Source organism: Lissotriton helveticus, chromosome 10 (genome assembly GCF_964261635.1).
Source record: "Lissotriton helveticus chromosome 10, aLisHel1.1, whole genome shotgun sequence".
Classification (NCBI taxonomy): domain Eukaryota; kingdom Metazoa; phylum Chordata; class Amphibia; order Caudata; family Salamandridae; genus Lissotriton; species Lissotriton helveticus.
In genome coordinates this window covers 449,852,023-449,874,263 of record NC_136071.1, presented here as the reverse complement: position 1 = coordinate 449,874,263, position 22,241 = coordinate 449,852,023, and positions in this window count along the sequence as shown.

Sequence of the window (22,241 nt, the reverse complement as noted above, 5' to 3'; positions counted from 1 at the left end):
GCATGCAATGGTTTGCCAGGATAGGACGGCAACAACGTTGTGGGGACTGCAGGTTTTTTCGAGTAGCTCTCTCCCAATGTCCCGTGTTGCCTGCAGGAATATCGTGGCTCCTTGGGTCCCCTGACTGCACAACCACCGCAACCAGGTATGTGTTCCGCGGGGGCAAGTGCGACAGTGCGCCTCGCCCAGGGCAGAGTTCCGTGACTCCGACACCGCTTCCTGTCCTCCTGTGCACAGTGGTGGGCCTGGTCTTTCCGATACCTCGGAATACGAAAATGTTTCTGCCGGAGCGAAAACAGCGCCAGTGAAGACCAGGCCAGCTTGAGTGCAGGGGCCCCTGTAGCACGCCGCTGGCTAGCAGTGCAAACTGTATCCAAAATACCCTCCACAAAGAGAGGCAGAGGCCACGATAGGGGAACACAATGGAGTCTCTATTCCTTATTGGCAAATGGGCGTATGCATTTCGGCTGTGTAGCCTCTTCAGCGCCCAGAATAAAACAAGAGGTGAGTATGCTGCCAAAAAGTCCTGCCCCAACAAAGCTAGTTATAATAGTCTCCGCCCTGAAAGCGATGATTGATGTCACCTGCTTCATTTTCCCGATGGTCAAAGGAACTGCAACTCCCAGCATGCAATGGTTTGCCAGGATAGGACGGCAACAACGTTGTGGGGACTGCAGGTTTTTTCGAGTAGCTCTCTCCCAATGTCCCGTGTTGCCTGCAGGAATATCGTGGCTCCTTGGGTCCCCTGACTGCACAACCACCGCAACCAGGTATGTGTTCCGCGGGGGCAAGTGCGACAGTGCGCCTCGCCCAGGGCAGAGTTCCGTGACTCCGACACCGCTTCCTGTCCTCCTGTGCACAGTGGTGGGCCTGGTCTTTCCGATACCTCGGAATACGAAAATGTTTCTGCCGGAGCGAAAACAGCGCCAGTGAAGACCAGGCCAGCTTGAGTGCAGGGGCCCCTGTAGCACGCCGCTGGCTAGCAGTGCAAACTGTATCCAAAATACCCTCCACAAAGAGAGGCAGAGGCCACGATAGGGGAACACAATGGAGTCTCTATTCCTTATTGGCAAATGGGCGTATGCATTTCGGCTGTTTAGCCTCTTCAGCGCCCAGAATAAAACAAGAGGTGAGTATGCTGCCAAAAAGTCCTGCCCCAACAAAGCTAGTTATAATAGTCTCCGCCCTGAAAGCGATGATTGATGTCACCTGCTTCATTTTCCCGATGGTCAAAGGAACTGCAACTCCCAGCATGCAATGGTTTGCCAGGATAGGACGGCAACAACGTTGTGGGGACTGCAGGTTTTTTCGAGTAGCTCTCTCCCAATGTCCCGTGTTGCCTGCAGGAATATCGTGGCTCCTTGGGTCCCCTGACTGCACAACCACCGCAACCAGGTATGTGTTCCGCGGGGGCAAGTGCGACAGTGCGCCTCGCCCAGGGCAGAGTTCCGTGACTCCGACACCGCTTCCTGTCCTCCTGTGCACAGTGGTGGGCCTGGTCTTTCCGATACCTCGGAATACGAAAATGTTTCTGCCGGAGCGAAAACAGCGCCAGTGAAGACCAGGCCAGCTTGAGTGCAGGGGCCCCTGTAGCACGCCGCTGGCTAGCAGTGCAAACTGTATCCAAAATACCCTCCACAAAGAGAGGCAGAGGCCACGATAGGGGAACACAATGGAGTCTCTATTCCTTATTGGCAAATGGGCGTATGCATTTCGGCTGTGTAGCCTCTTCAGCGCCCAGAATAAAACAAGAGGTGAGTATGCTGCCAAAAAGTCCTGCCCCAACAAAGCTAGTTATAATAGTCTCCGCCCTGAAAGCGATGATTGATGTCACCTGCTTCATTTTCCCGATGGTCAAAGGAACTGCAACTCCCAGCATGCAATGGTTTGCCAGGATAGGACGGCAACAACGTTGTGGGGACTGCAGGTTTTTTCGAGTAGCTCTCTCCCAATGTCCCGTGTTGCCTGCAGGAATATCGTGGCTCCTTGGGTCCCCTGACTGCACAACCACCGCAACCAGGTATGTGTTCCGCGGGGGCAAGTGCGACAGTGCGCCTCGCCCAGGGCAGAGTTCCGTGACTCCGACACCGCTTCCTGTCCTCCTGTGCACAGTGGTGGGCCTGGTCTTTCCGATACCTCGGAATACGAAAATGTTTCTGCCGGAGCGAAAACAGCGCCAGTGAAGACCAGGCCAGCTTGAGTGCAGGGGCCCCTGTAGCACGCCGCTGGCTAGCAGTGCAAACTGTATCCAAAATACCCTCCACAAAGAGAGGCAGAGGCCACGATAGGGGAACACAATGGAGTCTCTATTCCTTATTGGCAAATGGGCGTATGCATTTCGGCTGTGTAGCCTCTTCAGCGCCCAGAATAAAACAAGAGGTGAGTATGCTGCCAAAAAGTCCTGCCCCAACAAAGCTAGTTATAATAGTCTCTGCCCTGAAAGCAATGATTGATGTCACCTGCTTCATTTTCCCGATGGTCAAAGGAACTGCAACTCCCAGCATGCAATGGTTTGCCAGGATAGGATGGCAACATTGTTGTGGGGACTATATATATATATATATATATATATATTGTCCCAGGGGGGGTTGTACTGTGGGTACCTGCACGTCTACCGTCTCCGTTCTAGGAGTAAACACAAAGGTGGGCTCCCTCAGTAGTGCTTTTAACGATGGTTTTATTGGTATGTATGTTTTTCTCTGCATACCAGTCACAGTGTCCCGGAAAGTATTATAAGTCTCTTGAAAAGGGGGGGGGGAGAAAACAAATTCCAAGTCCAGGTAAATCAGGTTGGGGAGTCTGTGCTTTAGGCGGCCTCGGTGTAAGGGTCCTGGCTCCGTGGATTCCCCTTCGCCGGTGTCTCCCTCGTCAGCACGGTAGTGGACCCAGAAAACAAACAAAGGACATACAATGGGTTACTGAGACGTCCTATTTATATAGTGGAGGGCAGGGGAAGTGAGGGAAACCAAGTGTCGGTGCCTTATGCCAAACGTCACGCAGTGCTCTCGGTGCTCGTGAAGGGAGGGGCACCTGGGACACCTTTCACTCTCGGCAGCGGTAGCGTTTTACTCCGTAGGGCTATTCCGACCCACCCACTCCGCAACTCTGCCCCGTACCTTGTTTAGCCACGTTCCTCCCTCGGGACCGTGGCGGGGCGATGGGTGGATACGTTGGCCTCCTGGCTTGTAGAACTCCGCTGGGCTCGTCTGCTCTCCGACCTCTTCCTGCTTCGCCTCGGTGCTCCTTCGCGTCCTCTCCACACCGTCCACCTCCAGGGAAACGCCGTCCGTCGATGATGAGGTACTTCCGCCTTTTGACGTCGCGCTTCGGAAAGGGGGCGTAGCTGCGCCGTCCTCGTCGTTCCAGTTAAAGGTACCACGTCCCTTAACTGCGGATGTCCAGCAATCGTCTTGAATCTCTTGCCACTCGTTCTCGGGCAGCTGTAGGGACAATGGGCAGGGTGAGAGAGCAGTTGTAGACCACCACTCCGAGTCAGTGCGGGGCTCCCCCGGTACCCCACTGTTACATATATATATATATATATATATATATATTACCTACTGGCGGTCGCCAGTAGGTATATATAGTTAGGATTTTTTCACTATGGGATTTTTGAAAATTCTATGTCTAATAACTTTGGCGTTTGTGGACGGAATTGGCTGAAATTTTCAGGAAAATGGCACATTTTGTTTCTGAGCAGCCCCTGAAAGTTTGGGGGGGTTTTGTCAAGGGGGGCCGAGAAAAAAGGGGGGTCCCAAAACGCGTTTTTCCCATGCAATTTTCCGTAGGGCGGTTGGACTCACTTTTAGCTCGAACGGCTGAATGGATTTCCACGAAACTTGGCAAAATTGTAGATATTGTTTGCCCGATGTGCCTTTGCTAGGTCTCAATATATGTGCTCCAGTGGATTTTGATAAATTAACGTTCAAAAAAATATATATATCTGTAAGCGCATATGAACAACTGTGCCCCTGCACTAACACAATACATGGAAAGCTTCAAAAGTTTGAATAAAATTGTTTACATGTAATAGTGACATTTAGCACATCAATCTAAACAGATAGTGGAGGTACGTAATTCAGTGACAAATGGTCGAGTGAGAAGGGTAAGTCAATTAATAGTCCGTAATTAAAGTGTCCATTTTCTGTTTATTGTTCCGTTTCAAAAGCCAACACGTGTTTCATCGCAAGGAACAAATGCGAATCTTCAGGGCTAAACAAAAAAATACAAAGTACATCTTCACTGAACATGTTCTGTTTGTGGAATTTTTGCAAAGAAGGGTGACTCTTGGTGTCACCATGGTGACACAAGGCATGCTAAAAAGGCGGGGGGGTGACTTGGTGTCTATGTGAAGAACAGTCATGGCTAAAGTGACATATGTGACACGGTGGTGTGTGTGGTGCCAAACGATATTTTTTATATAACAGTGACTAGTGTAACTCGTTATTATACATTTAGAAAAGCTGGCCGGTCTGAGAAGTGAAGTGGTGAGGCAGATAGTGTGTGTGATAGAAAGGACGATATCCCCAGTGACTCATGAGTGACATATGTTAACATAATGGAGTCAAACTACACGAAAAGTGATGGCAGTGTTACATAATTGTGATTGTTCGTCTACTGGTATGCTGAGCTTGCGGTATTTTAAATTTGTAAAAGCAATTGTGCACTACCTTTCTAGACCAAGTCTGTCCTATCTAGGTAGAATGCCGATTTGAAATGCCAGACATACCTGGAAAAAGTGGCTTTCGAGATAGGATGTGCTGGTTCGGATAAAACACAAGAAGGGGCGCGAAAGGACCGGTCAGTGCGTGGACTATGTTGATTGTCACAGACAGGATTTCAAATCAAGGATAGAAGAGAGACGGAGGAAAAAATGGATACGTGAAAATAATGAAAAAGTAAAAAGTAAAACAAAGTAAAAAACACGCTGGGCGTTAGATTTAAATGTAGGAAGAGAAGGTTTTGTATATTACACCAAAAAGAAAAAGAATGAGGGATAATGCTTTCAAAAATAGTAGCATTAAACAAAAAAAAAACCAAAAAAAAAAACCGGGGGGGACAGGGCTACATATGATCTATAGCCTCGGGGTGACAGTAGTCATGATTCGTAGTAGGGTGCTATCTGAAATAGTAAAGGAACTCACCAGGAAAATCAAAATTGTGTTTTCATAGATTTCGGTTCTAAGGGTATTTGCCACGGTCGGGGCGGAATCCCAAGTATCGGATTATTGGACAATAGTATCTTTAGTGTAGAGAAAACAAATCTGCAATTAGAGCAAGTATAAGGCGCAATGTCAATAGCAATATAAGTCGTCAAAAAACACGAAGGCAGAGAGGGCGCATAAGTGTAGAATCCCACCTACCTCGGTAATTAACAGGTTAGGTGGAGACCGGGAGGAGAAAGGTCTTCGTGGTTTGGGCGGGTGCGCTCGTGACCAACAAAATACCTTGTCCTTAGAAGAAAATAAAAGGAGGGGTTTAGTCTCCATGTACTCCACAGGATACAAAACGTTTTCTAATGTAGTTACCAAGCTACATAGGGTTGCAGATGTTATGGGACCCAGAGCGCTTACCTAGCGGACGAAATTCTCCCTCTTGGAGTTTCCCGGCGCCGTGTTTCAGAAACGGACACGTGACCGGAAGTGGAGTTCCTTTAAATACCGTTTACGTATGGGTTTGTTGGAGAGACTAGAACGTGGCCATCGAACTCTATTGCAGAGAGAATGGCAGAAAGAAGAAGAAACACTACCCTGAGTGGTAGGGTAGAGGAAATATATATCAGTGCTCGAAGGATATTGTTTTCCCCAAAACGAGCGCGGGCGGGCCGGGGTTTTTCGACGTGCCCAAAGTCGGTGTAAAGTATTACCTTCTCGTTTGCAAATCAAGTATTCTAAAACACTTTTTACAAAAAATATATATTTTTTATTTTTTGTTTTAAATGTTGTAAGCAATAAGATAAATGGTATGTTCCTTACAAAAATATCTTGAGATCGAGGATAAAATTAAAGAGGTGATCCGCTTTCGCTAACGCGAGGCCCAAAGGGCCTCAGTCATAAAAACGTCAAGAGTCAGATGGGACATAAAATATACGTGACGAAACACCCAGCTGGGTAAATATAAGCATCGCCATGCAGGTGTGTCTACATATATAGATGAGATAATATACTTTTAGACAGTCTCCGTAAGAAGAGATGTGAGCGAGATGCGTTACATGTTTCTGCCCGGGTAGGGGTAAATTAGGTTCATTATTACCGATAGGTTGCGACTTTTAATTTTAGTCGTCACACGAAGGATCAGGAATTGTCCTGAATGAGTGCTTATGTTTAAGTAGAGCAACTGTTTACTCATATGGACAGGTACGTGCACAAGCTGGTTTAGAACGCAAAATGAGAACAACAATAAAGTATTTTTAACACATGGTTGATTGTGTCAATGCATATTCATATTAGAGTTCTTAAGGGGGAAAAAAAAGGACAGCAACAAAAATACAGTTATGAACAGGGTGCATCCTTAGTCACCCAGAAAGAATTGCAATTCTGGGTCATAATTTAAACCGCACTCAATGCTACGAAGGCGCATTATCCAAGTCGCTTCTTTGCGTCTTAACAGTAGTTCTCGGTTGCCACCCCTCACATGGATAGGCACAGTTTCTATTCCATAGAACGAAACTTGAAAGTCATCTATGTTTGGTTGACATTTGGCTACATGTAGAGCCACTGGGTATTTGGGATCTTGCTTCAAGATTGCTCTCATATGTTCAGAGATTCTTTCTTTCAAAGATCTTGCGGTATTTTAAATTTGTAAAAGCAATTGTGCACAACCTTTCTAGACCAAGTCTGTCCTATCTAGGTAGAATGCCAATTTGAAATGCCAGACTTACCTGGAAAAAGTGGCTTTCGAGATAGGATGTGCTGGTTCGGATAAAACACAAGAAGGGGCGCGAAAGGACCGGTCAGTGCGTGGACTATGTTGATTGTCACAGACAGGATTTCAAATCAAGGATAGAAGAGAGACGGAGGAAAAAATGGATACGTGAAAATAATGAAAAAGTAAAAAGTAAAACAAAGTAAAAAACACGCTGGGCGTTAGGTTTAATTGTAGGAAGAGAAGGTTTTGTATATTACACCAAAAAGAAAAAGAATGAGGGATAATGCTTTCAAAAATAGTAGCATTAAACACAAAAAAAAAAAAAAAAAAAAACGGGGGGGACAGGGCTACATATGATCTATAGCCTCGGGGTGACAGTAGTCATGATTCGTAGTAGGGTGCTATCTGAAATAGTAAAGGAACTCACCAGGAAAATCAAAATTGTGTTTTCATAGATTTCGGTTCTAAGGGTATTTGCCACGGTCGGGGCGGAATCCCAAGTATCGGATTATTGGACAATAGTATCTTTAGTGTAGAGAAAACAAATCTGCAATTAGAGCAAGTATAAGGCGCAATGTCAATAGCAATATAAGTCGTCAAAAAACACGAAGGCAGAGAGGGCGCATAAGTGTAGAATCCCAAGCACTGGAAGCTGTTAAGAGATGACTCTACACTGAAAGAAATGATCCCGACCACCCCTCAAATCACATTTCGCAAAGGGAGGACCCTGAGGAACAGGCTCAGTCCCACAGTGCCACGGTCGGATAGAAACCCGACCTGGCTAACCCAACGTGGTAATGGCTTCTTCAAATGTGGATTATGCCCAATGTGTAAATGGGCCAAACATAAGACCAAACACTTCATAGGCCCCTCAGAAGAAGTATACGAGATCAGAACCAACATAAATTGCACTACCAAATACGTAATTAACATCATCGAATGCCATTGCGGTAAGAAGTATGTTGGTAGCACAACTACCTAGATAGGACAGACTTGGTCTAGAAAGGTTGTGCACAATTGCTTTTACAAATTTAAAATACCGCAAGCTCAGCATACCAGTAGACGAACAATCACAATTATGTAACACTGCCATCACTTTTCGTGTAGTTTGACTCCATTATGTTAACATATGTCACTCATGAGTCACTGGGGATATCGTCCTTTCTATCACACACACTATCTGCCTCACCACTTCACTTCTCAGACCGGCCAGCTTTTCTAAATGTATAATAACGAGTTACACTAGTCACTGTTATATAAAAAATATCGTTTGGCACCACACACACCACCGTGTCACATATGTCACTTTAGCCATGACTGTTCTTCACATAGACACCAAGTCACCCCCCGCCTTTTTAGCATGCCTTGTGTCACCATGGTGACACCAAGAGTCACCCTTCTTTGCAAAAATTCCACAAACAGAACATGTTCAGTGAAGATGTACTTTGTATTTTTTTGTTTAGCCCTGAAGATTCGCATTTGTTCCTTGCGATGAAACACGTGTTGGCTTTTGAAACGGAACAATAAACAGAAAATGGACACTTTAATTACGGACTATTAATTGACTTACCCTTCTCACTCGACCATTTGTCACTGAATTACGTACCTCCACTATCTGTTTAGATTGATGTGCTAAATGTCACTATTACATGTAAACAATTTTATTCAAACTTTTGAAGCTTTCCATGTATTGTGTTAGTGCAGGGGCACAGTTGTTCATATTCATTGTAGACCAGTTATCTGGTCTTCCTGAGTGGTTGTGAGGTATTACCACTCGCCCCATTGCCTACACCATTTACTCTTGTTTTCCATCATCTAGCGGTTACCCAGGTGTGCGCCCAGTGTATCTGGAATTCCAAAAAGACCTCAGCAGTTGTTTATCACTATATCTGTAAGCGCGCCCCGGTTAGCGCCCCGGTTCGCGTACTTGACGCGTAACGGAACTTCGCGAAGCGAAGCTGATTGGCTCTCCGGTGTCTGTCAACATTCTAAAAAGTCCGGAGCGGCCGCCATCTTGTCTCTCGGTAGGATCGAGAGACAAGAGGAGGCCAAAACAAAGGGGGAAATGACCATAAGGGGGCATAGTAGATCCTCCCTGACCCCCTAGGTTTGATGTGGAGGCTTTAAAAAATATTCGTTTTTTTTGCGTGGGGAGCGCCCGGTACGCGCACCGGGAAGCGGTCCGGGGAGCGTACTATGAGGAAAAAAGAATGATAGACTTTTCAAATATTGTATGTTTATTGATTGTTCGTTTTGTTGTTTTTTTTATTTATTTTTTTATTTTTGTGTTTTTCAAAATTTAATAGAACGTCTAACATTTGACTGTCCGAAATGTCGTCATTTTCAGTGAACATAACTTCCAACATTTGAGTGTCCGAAATGTCCTTATTTTGAGTGAACATAACTTGCAACATTTGAGTGTCTGAAATGTCCTCATTTTGAAGGAGGAAATCTACAGATTGTACACATTGTAGTAGTTCATGGTCCTGTGATTCATCCATGAATTCAATGTCATTTGGTTCAATGTTTTCTTGATTGGTCTCTTCAAGGACAATTTCAAATGACACTTTTAGTTCTCCTTCCAATTTGCCTGAAATTTGCATAAAAAAATATATATATCAGTAGAGATAGGGCACTGTTGGGATTAATTTAACAGTGAATTTATCTTTGGGCAGTGTATGGTATCAGACTGGTAGTAGAAATATAAAAAAGTGTATGTGATGAAACCTAAGTAAATTCATAATTATACAAGACAAGCCTAAATCCATCCATAACTATAACAGAGAAGTCTATCTAAATCTGTAACTATTACAGAGGGATAGTATATAACTATCAGAAAAAGTTTTCCATATTAACTTAAAGTGCACAATATACTTCAGTTTTCAAAATAACATCTTACCTTTTAAAAACAAGTTTAAGTTGTCAGTGAAAATGCTCTTGCAATGTACTTCAGGAAGTAGTAGTCAAAATGGCTGTGTTTCTCTCTCTTTCTTTATATATATTCAGGTACATAACCAATCAAATGTCAGGTAAAAAAAGTAGAAAATGAAAGTAACATTTTAATTGGTTGTCAATTCCAACACTTCAGATGTGTTTTGTGAAGTAATTTACCTCAGAGTATTTAGAGAGGTCTATAGGCTAAATGGCTAAATGGAATTCCAATCAAATTTGTGAAAATGGTAGGGATTGGTATGTAGTATGAGCTAATCTATATTTGGTGAAAGTGTCTCCAGTGGTTTTTCTGTGAATTACTTTCCCACCTTTTTTAAGCGAGCGCTTCCCGGTGCGCGCCCCGGTACGCGAACCGGCAGCGTTACGGGAGTCCTCCATTTTGTGTTTCGGTAGAATTGAGATACAAGATGGAGGGCAAATAATGTTCAGAATAGGTAGAAGGGGGCACGGTAGACGTATCCTGACCCCCTAGGTTTTCTGAGGGTGGCTGAGGAGGCCCATACGTGCGAAAAAAAAACGTTTTTTTTTTCAAATTTTTGCGCGGTTAGCATCCGGTGAGCGTACCGGGTAGCGCTCCGGTAAGCGTAAATCGTGAAAATTAGTAAAAAAAAAGTTACATTTAAAATTTGTTTAGAGTGATCATAGTTAGGGTAGCTCTGAGAAGAGCTTTTGGGTATGTGGTAGATTTAGGTACTTATAAGTAGGTACCAATACATAGTCTTAAATTCAGGATGAAAACTCTGTTCCCCTCATCTGAGAAGTGAACTCCATCTCCTCTGTAGATATCTTGCATGTAGTAACGCAAGTTATTGTTGTAGATGGAGCCCATTCCATGGTCTCTCATGTAAGCTGAAACAGACTTATTTACATGCTTCCTCAATTTCTCAATTTGTGGACAAAATTGGTTGGACCACCTCCATTTCTGTCTTTGGCATATATTTGAATATACCAAGGCAGTTTGAGGAAACAGTGCCATCAATTGCTCAAAGGTGTCCTTTAAAAGCATTTCCAGACCTACCCCAGTCAAAGTACCCAAGTCATTTCCTCCACAGTGCACAATTAACAGGTCAGGGTTTGGCAAATGCAAAAAGGTTTTCACCAATGGTATCAATTGGTAACATCTTAATCCTCTGTGACCAATCCAGTTGATTTCCACATTTTGTAAATTGAGGTTGTGTAAATTTCTGTTATCAGCATACCTTTGAGCCCAGTGGATGTAACTATGTCCAACAATCCAGACAGAAAACATGGTGAGAGGAGGTTCTGCTGCAGTCAGATGAAGTGTGGGAATGAAATGGCAGTTGAAATAGTAGGAGTATGTAATGAAAAAAACTGTGGAGTTTCTGTGCTAATGATTCAGTAGCAGTGATTGGTGGATTTTGATTGCTGAAAACAGAAAGTTAGGGTGCATGGATGAGTTCTTTGAAAGATGTAATTTGAATGGTCAAGAAAAAATCATTTTATGAAAGATTGCACTGGATACGCAGGTGTCCTGAGAGTTCAGAGTTCAATTGAAACATTCTTGTGTGAACTTGTAAACATGACAGGTCTTTCAGGAGATGGTTGCTATGGTAAAAAGGCAGAAAGGGCAGAGGGGGGAAGGGTGTTGATTTGAAAAAAGTGAGGGAAGAGTTTTGATTGGGTGACATGAGAGATATGTGTTATGAATTACAGCATTTCTGTGCCATTGTTGGTTGCAGCCTCTGGAGTGCATACCTTTTGCTCTGCTAAAGAAAAATTGGTGTGTGTCTGAGACTGTTTTGAAACACAAAAAGTATTTACTAAGGTGAGAAATGATTCATTTAATTTAGATAGAGAATAGTATGCTTTAGGGATAAATTTATGAAGAAAGTTGTGTATTTAAAATGTTGCTTTGTGTCAAGTGTTTTACAAATAGATTTAGTTTCTTTGAGTTTCATAGCCATGTTAAAAGTGACGCAAAAGTGGTGGAAGGGCGATAAAAATACGCTTTCATGTGTGTTAGGGCATTTTAAGTCACTTACCCATGAATGTGGGTAAATAAGTGATTTACTTGATGTGTTTAAAAAGTTTTTTTAAATCAATTAGGTTTCTTGATATGTACTGCTAGAGTTTCATAGGCTGCTTGAGGCATATTTACAAGGCCTTTGAGTCACTTTGATGTTATTTTCCCCATTTTAATTTAAGACATTTCCCCGTGGTGCAAAGTCTTTGTAAATACGCCGCCATGTGTGCTTGGCAAATTTAGACTTTGTTTCTTTGAGTTACATAGCCATGTTAAAAGTGACGCAAAAGTGGTGGAATGGCCTTAAAAATACGCTTTCATGTGTGTTAGGGCATTTTAAGTCACTTCCTCATGAATGTGGGAAAATAATTTGTTTTTTTGATGTGTTTAAAAACGTTTTTTGAAATCAATTAGGTTTCTTGATATGTACTGCTAGAGTTTCATAGGCTGCTTGAGGCATATTTACAAGGCCTTTGAGTCACTTTGACGTTATCTTCCCCATTTTAATTTAAGTCATTTTCCCGTGGTGCAAGGTCCTTGTAAATACGCCCCCATGTGTGCTTGGCAAATTTAGACTTTGTTTCTTTGAGTTACATAGCCATGTTAAAAGTGACGCAAAAATGGTGCAAGGCCCTTAAAAATACGCTTTCATGTGTGTTAGGGCATTTTAAGTCACTTCCCCATGAATGTGGGTGAATAATTAGTTTACTTGATGTGTTTAAAAACGTTTTTTGAAGTCAATTAGGTTTCTTGAAATGTACTGCTAGAGTTTCATAGGCTGCTTGGGGCATATTTACAAGGCCTTTGAGTCACTTTGACGTTATTTTCCCCATTTTAATTTAAGTCATTTCCCCGTGGTGCAAGGTCCTTGTAAATACGCCCCCATGTGTGCTTGGCAAATTTAAGTACTGACAGGGTGTGCTTCTACATAGGAGCTGTGTTGTGTTTTCAAATTATGACCAGAAAATCGTTTTTTAAAAAAAAGAAATGCTTTATTGTGAGTAATGTACATTGCTCTGTTGCATACAGTCCTCATCTTCTGCGTACTCTTGGATATGCTAGACTACATCTGCACAATGAGATACCTAAGCTGAGGAAACACAGGTGATGTGATTGTGAATTGAGCATAAATATTTGAAAGTTTTTCAATTACATCACCTGTGTTTTCTAACATTACGAATCACATTGTGCAGATGAGGTTTAGGTCTGTCCAGGGAGACAGAGGAGGTCTGGCCTTTGTTCAAGAGTGCAGTGGATATGACTCACTTCATTGGTAGGCCTGCACATGTATTATCTCCTCTGTACTCTTCAACAAGCCTAAATTTCATCTGCAACCCTGAGTAGGCCTCACCTCAAACAAACCTGTGGATAGGCCACACCTTTTCGTCATCCTGAATCAATCATTTAAAATGTTAGGGGCAAATTTAAGATGGGCGTGCGACTCTTTTGCGCCGCTGTTGCGTCACTTTTGTGACGCAGCAGTGCTGCAAAAGATGCACCATGTTGCAAGATAGGCCTCACTTCATCTGCAACAAGATACCGTCACTTTAAACTGTATACATTTAGGACTGTGTAGGGGGCATGGAGAAGCTGAATCTTCTGTAAGTGTCAAAATTGTTGCATACAGTGCTCACCTTCTGCGTACTCTTTGATATGCTAGACTACATCTGCACAATGAGATACCGAAGCAAAGGAAACACAAGTGATGTGATTGTGAAATGAGCAAAAAAAATTGCACGTTTTTCAATTACATCACCTGTGTTTCCTAACATTACGAATCACATTGTGCAGATCAGGTTTAGGCCTGTCCAGGGAGACAGAGGAGGTCTGGCCTTTGTTAAAGAGTGCAGTGGACATGACTCACATCATTGGTAGGCATGCACATGTATTATTTCCTCTGTACTCTTCAACAAGCCTAAATTTCATCTGTAACCCTGAGTAGGCCTCACGTCAAACAAACCCCTGGATAGGCCTCACCTTATCGGCATCCTGAACCAATCATTTAAAATGTTAGGGGCAGATTTATGATGGCCGTGTACACTTCTTGAAGTCAATTAGGTTTGTTGATATGTACTGCTAGAGTTTCATAGGCTGCTTGGGGCATATTTACAAGGCTTTTGAGTCACTTTGATGTTATTTTCCCCATTTTAATTTAAGTCATTTCCCCGTGGTGCAAGGTCCTTGTAAATACGCACCCATGTGTGCTTGGCAAATTTAAGTACTGACAGGGTGTGCTTCTACATAGGAGCTGTGTTGTGTTTTCAAATTATGAGCAGAAAATCGTTTTTTAAAAAAAAGAAATGCTTTATTGTGAGTAATGTACATTGCTCTGTTGCATACAGTCCTCATCTTCTGCGTACTCTTGGATATGCTAGACTACGTCTGCACAATGAGATACCTAAGCTGAGGAAACACAGGTGATGTGATTGTGAATTGAGCATAAATATTTGCACGTTTTTCAGTTACATCACCTGTGTTTTCTAACATTACGAATCACATTGTGCAGATGAGGTTTAGGTCTGTCCAGGGAGACAGAGGAGGTCTGGCCTTTGTTCAAGAGTGCAGTGGACATGACTCACTTCATTGGTAGGCCTGCACATGTATTATCTCCTCTGTACTCTTCAACAAGCCTAAATTTCATCTGCAACCCTGAGTAGGCCTCACCTCAAACAAATCTCTGGATAGGCCACACCTAATCGTCATCCTGAATCAATCATTTAAAATGTTAGGGGCAAATTTATGATGGCCGTGCGCCTCTTTTGCGCCGCTGTTGCGTCACTTTTGTGACGCAGCAGTGGTGCAAAAGATGCACCATGTTGCAAGATAGGCCTCACTTCATCTGCAACAAGATACCGTCACTTTAAACTGTATACATTTAGGGCTGTGTAGGGGGCATGGAGAAGCTGAATCTTCTGTAAGTGTCAAAATTGTTGCATACAGTGCTCACCTTCTGCGTACTCTTTGATATGCTAGACTACATCTGCACAATGAGATACCTAAGCAAAGGAAACACAAATGATGTGATTGTGAAATGAGCAAAAAAAATTGCACGTTTTTCAATTACATCATCCTTTGTTTCCTAACATTATGAATCACATTGTGGAGATCAGGTTTAGGCCTGTCCAGGGAGACAGAGGAGGTCTGGCCTTTGTTAAAGAATGCAGTAGACATGACTCACTTCATTGATAGGCATGCACATGTATTATCTCCTCTGTACTCGTCAACAAACATAAATTTCATCTTATCGGCATCCTGAACCAATCATTTAAAATGTTAGGGGCAGATTTATGATGGCCGTGTGCCTGTTTTGCGCCGCTGTTGCGTCATTTTTGTGACGCAGCGGCGGCGCAAAAGATGCGCTATGTTGAGACATATTTACAACTTGATGCATCTAGGCTGATGTGTCACGGTGTAAAGTCCTGTGCCACATGAAACCTGCATCAGGTTTCATGTGGGCGTTTTGTTGCAGGGTGGGCATTCATTTGCATGAAAGCCCTGTAAAACTAACACGGTGAAATTTAGAACATTTCACTGAGTCAGCTTTATGGCATTGCTGAATCAAATCCTTACGCCTGTTTGAAACAGGCATAAGGAGTGATGCACCATGCAATGTGTGGCTTGCCCCTGTGCATTGTAGTAGACATGTCGCGCTTACGACGTGATTCCTGCAATGTGCCGCTTTTGCGGCACAGATGCGTGACGCATCTGTGCTATTTTTGTTCAATGGTGCTCCACATTGTAAATGCGGCACATCATGGGTGGCAGAGCAGCAGCGCACGTTAACTGGTGCATCCCTGGGGATGCGCCAGTTAACATAAATCTGCCCCTTTACATTTAAGTATGAGCAGGGGACACAGAGTTGGTGAGGCTTATCCAAGGTTAAGAAGAGATGAGTCCTGTTCACTGAAAACTTGGACATAGGCCTCACATCCTCAGCATCGCTGGACATGTTTAAATAATATCTGCAAAATGTTACTCTTGTTAAACAATTTTACTATTATAGTCTCTGAGATTTGTCTCTTACTCTGCAACATCTCATTGTTGTTCTCTTTTTTTAAAGATAACGACAACATCAAGCATGAGTGATAATGAGCAAACTGTTGATCTCGATATTATCATTGAACTTGTCATTGAAACATCAGTGGAAGTAGATCCCTTGGATGATTTAAATCCTGAGGATGATGAAGAACATGATGAGGATGCCGATTTGTCAGAATTGTATGACATAGGGTGGGAAGCTGACCTGCTCGAGCCTATGGAACTATAAAGAGTTATTTTTAAAAGTTACTGGAAATGAAAAGTAACCATGTTAACCGTTTCATTTAAAATTAAACACAACTTGAAAAACAGCTTGTGTGAAGTGTCTTTAATAAAATAGTGAAACATGCTAATAAAATTAGTTCAGATTCACATATAAAAGAGCGCAGGTCAAATGTAGAAGCATTCTATTTCTTTGCTACTATTTGTGAGTTTTAAATTTGCCAATGCACTAAAAATTATTGTATGTAGAATTGACAAGTAGTGTGTTAATTTTTTGACGACTGTTATTGATTTACTGTTTGATAATAGTGGGTAATAACATTTTTTATTATATTTTACCACAGATTCAACTGCAGATCATTTCAAAACTACACTATGCCATCGAAGCAAAGAAGTCGAAAGGCTACAAAACGTCAAAGACAGCAGCTTACTACATGCTTGCAGCAGTCCTCTACAATAAAAACTCGTCAAGTCACCAAGAAACCTCCGGGAAAGACAACAAAATCATTCCTAAGAAACATTTGCAGAAAAAAAAAATTCACTACAGAACATGTTTTAGTCCAGAAAAAGAGAGCCAATTTAAACGGAAAGGAAAGGCCAATCAAAAATGTTACTGCTAGAGCAGGAGATAACTCTGTGCATGGTAGTAGAAGGAAAAATCAGTTTAGGGACATTCGTAGATGAATGTTTCGCAACAGGATAATTGGCAATTTGTTAAAAAATGTTAAGAAACGTCAACAGAAAGTGGCTTTTTATAAGAGAAAGAGAAACATTGAGAAAATTATTGATCAGGCATTCGAAATTAAGCGAAAGTTATTTATTTTGATAATCAATAGAATTAGGAAACTAAACAAGGTAATTTATGATTTCAAAACAAATAGTAGATGGAAGAGAACAGTTAATCGTAGTAATTTTTGTGAAGTTTTTTCAGGAGAATGGATGCATAGTTCAAGTTGTGAGGCATTTTTTAATGAGGAGAGTTATTTCCTGGATAATGATTTGGTGCATGCAGTTGACACCAGTGGTCAAGCATATGAGGTGAAAGATGGTTGTCCGGTTGAAAAAGAAAAACTTGTGTCAACAGAGGCAGAAGAGGTGTTAGGTAATGAGGTTTTAGGAAGACGTCCTAAGGGACCAGTGTACACCCGGAAGTGTAGTAGTATTTGCCGTGTGCGACAGGATTCCATCAATTTGCTTTGTGATTTTGTACGGACATTTAATAAGAAAACTTTAAAACAGAAAATGAAGTTGTTGCAAGAATTAGATCCTTGCAGAGTGAGAGAAGTGACAGGTTTGCATGGTCATTCACTGGCTTGTCTTTCCAGGAGAGTATGCCAGAGTGTTTTTCATCATTTCAGGATGCTAGCAGTGCATCATAATAAAGTGAGGAAATTAGTTAGAATGTTGTATTATGCTAAGAGTCCAGCAATTATGCTTAAACAATTATGCACTGCTCTTTTGCATGGTTCTGAAGTAGATGTGAAGAATATTTGTGAAGAAATTGAGTTTTGTTACTTTGCAAGTAAAGAGAAGAATGTTGAAATTGACCCAGAAGAAGAAGGTAATGTGGAAGAGAGTGTACAGGTTTCCAGTACAGATAATTTTCAGAAGGAAATTGCCACGTTTCAGGTGAAATCAAGTGAGAGGCCTAATTTCACTTGTGTGTGTTGTCGACGCACTTATTATAAGAATCAGACTAAGTTAGTGGATTTATATGCAAAAAGTGAAAGGGAAAATAATAGTGAATGGAAGGATTTCGCAACATACTTGATGGTAGAAAATTGTTTTGATTTGGGATCGGATCAACGTGTGTGTACTTATTGTTGTAACAAATTAAATCAAAACCAGATGCCTGTTAGAGCGGTTCATAATAATCTGGAATTGGTTGAGATTCCTTCTGAATTGAAGGATTTAAATACTTATGAATCTATTTTGATTCAAAGTGTCCATCCCTTTCAGGCTATTGTACGAATGGAGCCAAAGACAGGGAAATTGCCTCTATCAGATTTACAGAGAGGATTAAAGGGAAGAGTTGTTTATTTGGCTCTAGATTTCAATTAATACAATTGGAGTAGAGAAAGTGGAAGAGGAACCTCTGGTTATCCTAGTTAATGGGGTTCCGACAAAGAGTAAGAAAATCTGGCAAGATTTAGTGGATGTTAGGAAAGTCAAAAAGGCAACATTGTATTTGAAGAAAAACAATAAGTACTACAAGAATGTATATGTTGCAGAAGAGGAAGTAAGTGAAGAAGAGGACAGCGATTTGTGTGCTGGACAAATTGAGAAAGTAGAAGCCTCTAAAAATGAAGAAATATATGAACATTATAGTGTTCATCCTTTGCATTCCAAGGAAGTCATGGGGAATGCTATTGAGTTGTTTCAAATGAAACAAGCCAAAGGGAGTCCCATAAGTGTTTGGGAGGAAAGTTTGGAAGCTCGGTGTTTCCCACAGCTATTTCCAACAGGTCAAGGAGGAAGATATGATGAGCGACCTCATCAAATTCCTGCTTCTGAATACCGGACTTTACGATTGTATGCAGAAGATCCTAGGTTTCGTCAATGCATTCCCTATTTGTTTCATCTACTGTTTGAAAGTGATCTGTCTGGACTGTCATATGCAGTGAACCACATTTTGAAAAGTGGTGTACAGATGCAAAATATCTCTGCAAGGGACTTTATGGATAAAGTCGATGTGCAAGACAGTATTTTGGATTCTCACCTGATTAATCTCATGGCGTGTCAGCGTGGTACTAATGAGTACTGGTACCGTCGTCATGGTGATTTAAAATGTATGCTGAGGAACTTAGGAACTCCCACATGGTTCCTCACTCTCAGCTGTGCCGAGTATGGCTGGGAAGACTTACTTGAACTTCTACGAGAGGCAAATGGAAACATTGAAAATATTGAATTCAAGACACCCGGAGAACTGTGCTCTTTGGATCCAGTGAATGTATGCAGATACTTCAATCATAGATTTGAAGCTATGATGTCTTTCATCATGAACAAGAAGAATCCACCTCTTGGAGAGGTGTTGGATTTCTTCTGGAGAAAGGAGTACCAAGCAAGAGGTGCTCCTCATATACATATGCTGCTATGGATCAAAGATGCACCCAAATTTGGAACAGATCCGGATGATTTAGTGATGAGTTTCATAGAACAGTATTCTACATTTGCTGTTCCAAACAGAAAGGAAGACAAAAGCCTAAGAGAACAAGTTTTATGCTTCCAAAGCCATCGTTGTGGAAAGTACTGTCGTCGTAAATTCAGAAACAAGGACATGTTCTACACAAAATGTCGTTTCGCCTTTACACGACCGGTGATTTCTAAAGGAAGAGTGAACAGTTTGATGTCTTCGCTGCGACATAATGTGACGAGGAAATCACCCAAAAATACATACAATTTGAAAAGGAACGAAGAGTCCAAGTACATCAACGACTACAACCCAGTGATTTTGTCCATGTGGAATGCTAACATGGATATACAGTTTGTGGCTGATAACTGTATGGCTGTGGCTCGGTATGTGACATCTTACATCACCAAAAAAGAAAAGACAGAATTGAAGGATATGTGGGAGGACATTTCCCATGAAAAGAGCCTCAGTAACAAGTTGTACAGTTTCAGTCTGAAGATGTTGTCGTATCGAGAAATCGGAGCTTACGAATGTTCTGACCGGTTTTCTTCAGCAAGTCTCTATGCCAAATCTAGGAGTATCATTTGGGCGAGTCTTGGTCTTGCTGCAACGCGTAATCGAGTTCTGAAACCTGTGCGGGAAATTGAGTATTTGGCGAAAAAGGAGCCAAACAGTACAGATATTTTGAAGACCAACATGTTGGATACATATTATCCAAATAGAAGCAGTCACCTTGAGAATGCTTTTCTGTATGAGGTTCTACAAAATTACATATTCAAGAGGAACATCAAAGAAGATATTGATAAAGGAGTGTATGCTGTAATTGGAAGTGAGGGATGTCTGGTTAAGCAAAGAAAATGCCACTTGGTAAACCATCGAAAATTGAGTGGCGAATCTCCTGAAAGAAAAGAGTTTTAATATTTAGCACTTTTGCAACTTTTCAAGCCTTGGCGTGCAGAAGAGGAACTGCTTAGAGATTTCCTCTGTTACGAAGACTCTTTCAATGCCGCCAAGGAGACCATAGAATGTCCTGTTTTTCCCAAATATCTAGAAATGTTGAATGCGGAAATCGAGCAGGAAGCAACGATTGAAGCCGAGATTGCTAGAGACAGTTCTCAGGACAGTCAGAGTTCTGTTTCATTGAGTCAGGATCCACTAGGAGGACCAATTATCGAAAATGAAGCTGCCACTGCCATGATTGAAGTGGAAAGAGCCATGGCACATGCTCAGGAGGATGCGGTTAACTTAGAAGACTTGGAAAGACAACTCAACGTTGAGCAGAGGAAAATATATGACGAAGTTACCAACCAAATTGATCATGGATTAAGTCATGAGAAGAAAGAGTGCTCATGTACGTCGTTGAAGCCTGTCCGACTGTACGTGAGTGGAGAAGCGGGAACTGGAAAAAGTTTCCTCATTAAAGCAATTTATGTTATTTGCAGAAAAGGACTGAGTCATCGCTGTCTTGTGTTGTCACCGCTCCAACTGGACTGGCAGCACATAACATTAAAGGTATTACTTTACATCGTCTACTGATGCTGCCAGTGGAGCATGATAACAAATTACAATACCACAAGTTATCTGGAGATGCTTGTTGTGAAGTTTCAAGAGTCTTGAGGAAAATGAAACTTCTTATCATTGACGAAGTAAGCATGGTTTCCAATGTCATGCTTGCTTTTGTGCATTTGAGAATGCAAGAAGTTCTCAAAACAGAGTATGATGTGTTATTTGGTGGCAAACACATCATTGTTTTTGGTGATCTTCTGCAGCTGACACCAGTGAAAGGACAACCTGTGTTCAAAATGCTCACGCATGAAGATACCAGGAAGTGCCTAGGGAGCATTGGCAACGTCAATATATGGTTAAACTTCAATTATGCTGAACTGCGTGAAAATATGCGTCAAGCGAAGGATGAAGATTATAAGAATATTCTACAAGATGTTAGAATCGAAAAAGTGACCGAGCATGGGAAAGAAGCTTTACATGCAAGATTACTGTCAAATTTGTATCCAGAAGAAGACGTTGTGCCTGAGAATATTTTTCGGAAAATTACTGAGAAGAAATCTGGAATATGTTTGATGCCAACTCTTGCAGAATGTGCCATCTTCAACAATAAAATGTTGAATTTAGAAAACCAAGAGATTGTGAAACTGGAAGCTATTGACAGAATAGAACATATGGGAGCAACAATTATTTTGTCTGAGAATTTGAAATCAAAATTGGATTCATTAGAGAAGACTATATCTAAAACTGCTGGTTTTGAAAAGACTCTGAATGTGTGCTTAAATTGCCGTATAATTTTAATAAGGAATTTACATGTTGAAAGAGGTCTGGTAAATGGATCAATGGGTAATGTTGTTGATTTTGAGAAATACAGAAATAGAGATGGAATTGAATTTTTAAAAATTAAATTTGATGGCATTGAGGAAGTACAGCTAATTGGTCGTTGCTCTGCTAGGTTTTTGCTTGTAAAAGACTTATATGTTCGCCGTAAGCAGTTTCCTGTTTGCTTGGCTTATGCGGTGACAATCCATAAATCGCAAGGTTTAAGTGTAGACAGTGCATTGGTGAATATTGTCAGTTCTGTGTTCAAGGAGGGTATGGCATATATGGCATTGTCACGAGTCATAACTTTATCGGGATTGTACTTGATTGAGTGTGATGTCACAAACATTTGTGCGGATCTAGATTGTGTTAAGGAATACAATAGGTTAAGAAGAGAGTATGCGCCACATTTGCCTCAATATCCTTTGTTTGAGAAACATGTGGTAGGCCGAAAAAGAAGAAATGTGACCAATAGTAGGGAGGTTGTAGCAAAAAGACGAAAAGTCGATGAACCCAAAATTATAAGCAGAAAAAAAATGGATTCTGTTGAAGATGTTGTTGGTTTTCAATTTGAAAATAGTTCTGGTGTCAACTGCTATGCTAATGTAGTGGTTAATGTTGTCTTTTCTCTAGAAACTTTGAAAGAAGAGATTGTGGTCAATTCGGATCAAAGATTTTGCAGTTTGTTGAATTCTGTGTTAGAGAAATGTAGCACTGATAGAA